The sequence below is a fragment of the Pelophylax lessonae genome (assembly GCF_965119305.1).
Source record: "Pelophylax lessonae genome assembly, chromosome: 12".
In the NCBI taxonomy this organism is placed as follows: domain Eukaryota; kingdom Metazoa; phylum Chordata; class Amphibia; order Anura; family Ranidae; genus Pelophylax; species Pelophylax lessonae.
The window spans coordinates 195,532,860-195,537,532 of record NC_138779.1 but is presented as its reverse complement, the minus strand read 5'-3'; the positions used below and the strand labels follow the sequence as shown (position 1 = coordinate 195,537,532).

The 4,673-nt window shown below is 48.8% G+C and overlaps 1 protein-coding gene across 1 annotated transcript in view; it reads left to right on the top strand.

Moving 5' to 3' along the window:
- The window catches only part of LOC309567685 (fish-egg lectin-like), a 192,242-nt gene that overhangs the window by 99,474 nt on the left and 88,095 nt on the right, over positions 1–4,673 (top strand). The window lies entirely within an intron of this gene.

The following is a 4,673-nucleotide window of genomic DNA, read 5'->3' as shown; positions in this document are numbered from 1 at the left end:
TTTGGCCAAAACACAAGTGTGAACTGAGCCTAGGTCAGTGATGGAAAACCTTGGCACCCCAGAGGTTTTTGAAATACATTTCCCATGATGCTCATGCACTCTGCAGTGAGCATCATGGGAAATGTAGTTCCAAAACATCTTGGGTGCCAAGGTTCACCATCACTGGCCTAGGTGATTACATGTACTGCTCTCTCTATCCAATCATTTCTGTCAATTGGTATTTGGGTAATCTTATATTTCTGCAATGTTTTGCGTTGTCACTAAAAACGTCGAATGCTAGTAAGGACTTCCATTCCATCACACATTTGTATCTTGTTTCAAAAACATTTCGGAGCAAATAAACTTTTTTTCCCAAAAAGTTTTTTGTCATTGCTAGAGAAATATTAATAAGAAATTATTGTATATCTTGTTATATATTTTGTTTTATCTCAGCCTGGGAGGGATCCAGAGATGGGGTGAGTCAGGTCCACCACACAGCTGCAGACCGTGAGGCTAATTTAGTATAGGAGTTGAGAATCTTCACTCAATAAATGTTACCTTTATTTTCTTTGAACATCCTGTCATGTATAGATGAAATTGATAAAGAGGAATTTACTATTCGCATGGTTGGATAATTGAAGATTCTTTTGGCCCCTTTCACACGAGCGATCCGATCAGATCAGCCTGTCAGTTTTTTAGGCGGATCTGATCGGATCCCCCATGCATCCCTATGGGGCTGCGGATGTCAGTGGAGACATGTCCGCTGACACCCGCTGCCATCCGCATCCGATCCTGTCCGTGAAATCTGGATGGATGGAAACCCTATTTTCCATCCGTCCAGGGGATCGGATCGGATGGGATCGGATGAGAGCTGACAGGCGGTCTGCTCTCATCAGATTCCCCCATAGAGATGCATGGGGCTCTGACATCTCCATCTCCGTACACAGAGCGAAGAGGGAGCTGTCACCTTTCTGCTCAGTGGGGGATCTGTGTTTTTTCGATCCCCTGCTGAGCAGCACGGATCCACCTACAGAGGCGGACCGTGTAAAAAAGCCCGTAGGAAATCAGCATTGGTGTATTTTTAATTGTTCATGTTAGTTAACTACTTCAGCCCCGGAAGGTGTACCCCCCCTTCATGACCAGGCCATTTTTTGCGATACAGCACTGCGTTACAATAACTGACAATTGCGCAGTCGAGCAACGCTGTACCCAAATAAAATGTCCTTTTTTTCCCACAAATAGTGCTTTTTTTGGTGGTATTTGAACACCTCTGCAGTTTTTATTTTTTGCGCTATAAACAAAAAAATCAACAATTTTGAAAAAAAAAATATACTGCATTTTCTGGCGTATAAGACTACTTTTGAACCTCAAAAAAATCCCCCAAAAATGGGGGGGTCGCCTTATACGCTGAGTATAATATCTCCAAGGTAACCTAAGTATAAGTTCTACTGGTAGATGTAATCTCTCAAGACGCTGGCTGTGCGGGAATCCTGTACCGGTATACTGTATGTACCGTAGCTTCGGCTACATACAGTATACCACGATGAGCCAATCACAGTGAGCGATGTATTCTATTATTGAATGCAAAGCCTGCTCGGATTGGCAGAGTCAGAGAGGCGGGCTGATGTTACTCCGCCAATCCAAGCAGGCTTTGCATTCAATAATAGAATACATCGCTCTCCCTGATTGGCTCAGCACAGTACACTGTATGTAGCCAAAGCTACGGTACATACGGTATACCGGTACAGGATTGTCACACAGCCAGCGTCTTGAGATTACATCTACTGGTAATACTTATACTTAGGGTACCTTGAAGATATTATGAGAGATTACATGTATTACAGTACTAGGGTACCTTGGAAATCTATGAGAAATCTGATGTTTTTCAATGGTGTTGCCTTGCTTCAGAAGGGGGGTAGTCTTATATGGCGAGTATAGCCCAAAACCTATGTTTTAACTTTAAAATTAGGGGGGTCGTCTTATACTCCCAGTCGTCTTATACGCCGGAAAATACGGTATATACAGTGGTGGGATTCAAAAATTTTAGTAACCAGTTCCGACTTTCCCAGCAGAATGACCAGCGTGCCCCCTTTCAATGCACAGTGACCAGCGTTCCCCCTTTCAATGCAGAGAGACCAGCGTGCCCCCTTTCAATGCACAGTGACCAGCGTGCCCCCTTTCAATGCACAGTGACCAGAGTGCCCCCTTTCAATGCAGAGAGACCAGCGTGCCCCCTTTCAATGCAGTGACCAGTGTACATGCCCCCTTTCAATGCACAGTGACCAGTGTACATGCCCCCTTCAATGCACAGTGACCAGAGTGCCCCCTTTCAATGCAGTGACCAGTGTACATGCCCCCTTTAATGCACAGTGACCAGCGTGCCCCCCTTTCAATGCAGAGAGACCAGCGTGCCCCCTTTCAATGACCAGTGATAAGCATGCCCCCTTTTAATGCACAGTGACCAGCGCTGCGTGCCCCCCTTTCAATGCACAGTGACCAGCGTGCCCCCCTTTCAATGCAGAGAGACCAGCGTGCCCCCCTTTCAATGCACAGTGACCACAGCATTGCCCCCAATGATTGCAGAGTGCCAGCCACAGCATTGCCCCCAATGATTGCAGAGTGCCAGCCAGAGTATTGCCCCCAATTGCAGAGTGCCAGCCACAACATTGCCCCCAATGATTGCAGAGTGCCAGCCAGAGTATTGCCCCCAATTGCAGAGCGCCAGCCAGAGTATTGCCCCCAATTGCAGAGTGCCAGCCAGAGTATTGCCCCCAATTGCAGAGTGCCAGCCACAACATTGCCCCCAATGATTGCAGAGTGCCAGCCAGAGTATTGCCCCCAATTGCAGAGCGCCAGCCACAGCATTGCCCCCAATTGCAGAGCGCCAGCCACAGCATTGCCCCCAATTGCAGAGCACCAGCCCCAGCATTGCCCCAAATTGCAGAGCGCCAGCCACAGCATTGCCCCAAATTGCAGAGCGCCAGCCACAACATTGCCCCCAATTGCAGAGTGCCAGCCACAACATTGCCCCCAATTGCAGAGTGCCAGCCAGAGTATTGCCCCCAATTGCAGAGCGCCAGCCCCAGCATTGCCCCAAATTGCAGAGCGCCAGCCACAGCATTGCCCCCAATTGCAGAGCGCCAGCCAGAGTATTGCCCCCAATTGCAGAGTGCCAGCCAGAGTATTGCCCCCAATTGCAGAGTGCCAGCCAGAGTATTGCCCCCAATTGCAGAGTGCCAGCCACAGCATTGCCCCCAATTGCAGAGTGCCAGCCAGAGTATTGCCCCCAATTGCAGAGTGCCAGCCACAGCATTGCCCCCAATTGCAGAGTGCCAGCCACAACATTGCCCCCAATTGCAGAGTGCCAGCCAGAGTATTGCCCCCAATTGCAGAGTGCCAGCCAGAGTATTGCCCCCAATTGCAGAGCGCCAGCCACAACATTGCCCCCAATTGCAGAGTGCCAGCCAACACATTGCCCCCAATTGCAGAGTGCCAGCCAGAGTATTGCCCCCAATTGCAGAGTGCCAGCCACAGCATTGCCCCCAATTGCAGAGCGCCAGCCACAACATTGCCCCCAATTGCAGAGTGCCAGCCAGAGTATTGCCCCCAATTGCAGAGCGCCAGCCACAGCATTGCCCCCAATTGCAGAGTGCCAGCGATCCCCCCCGCGAGACCCATGCACTTACCTCATGGACGGTCTCGCAGTCGGCTCCCCGCGTCTCCGAGTCCTCCCGCGGCGCCTCCTCCTCGTCCAATGGCACGGTGTTTGCCTTTCAGCCAATCAGGAAGCGGGAGGACCCGCTCCCTGATTGGCCAGGAGGAGGATCATGTGACAATAGCTAATTCTCATTCGCTATTGTCACAGAATGGGCGGGGAGGAGCGCACTGCTCCGCCCCCCGGCCGCCACGTATGTCCGAGCGCGGGACATTCAATTGTCCTGCGCTTCCTCAGACGCGCAGAGGGATTCAGCCGGTTCTGCGAACTTGCAGAAAGTTAGCAACCGGTTCTATGGAACCGGTGCGAACCGGCTGAATCCCACCACTGGATATATATATATATTTTACTTTATGCTATAAAACATATCCAATAAAAAAATGTAAAAAATCAAATTTATTCATCAATTTAGGCCAATATGTATTCTGCTATATGTTTTCGGTACAGAAAATCCCAATAAGTGAATATTGATTGGTTTTCGCAAAAGTTATAGCATCTACAAACTATGGGTTATATTTATGGAATTTTTATTTATTTATTCTTTTTTTACTAGTAGCGATTTTTAGCGGGACTGTGACATTGCGGTGGACAAATCGGACACCTAACTGTCACTTTTGACACTTTTTTGGGAACAGTAACATTATTACAGTGATCAGTGCTAAAATAAATGCGCTGTCACTGTACTAATGACACTGGCGGGGAAGGGATTAACATCAGGGGCGATCAAAGGGTTAAGTGTTCTCCTAGGTAGTGCTTTATAACTGTGTGGGGATGCTTTGACTTGAGGAAGAGAGAGATCTGTGTTCCTGCTTAGCAAAAACACAAGATCTCTGTCTTTCCCTCTCACAGACACGGTGGTCTGCCTTGTTTATATAGGCAGATCACCATTCTTCCTCTCCTGAGAAAGACCCGCTGTGTCCAATCACAGCGAGTTGGCGGCGGCACGCGTGCACGCCCCAGACTCACTGAATTAAATTAC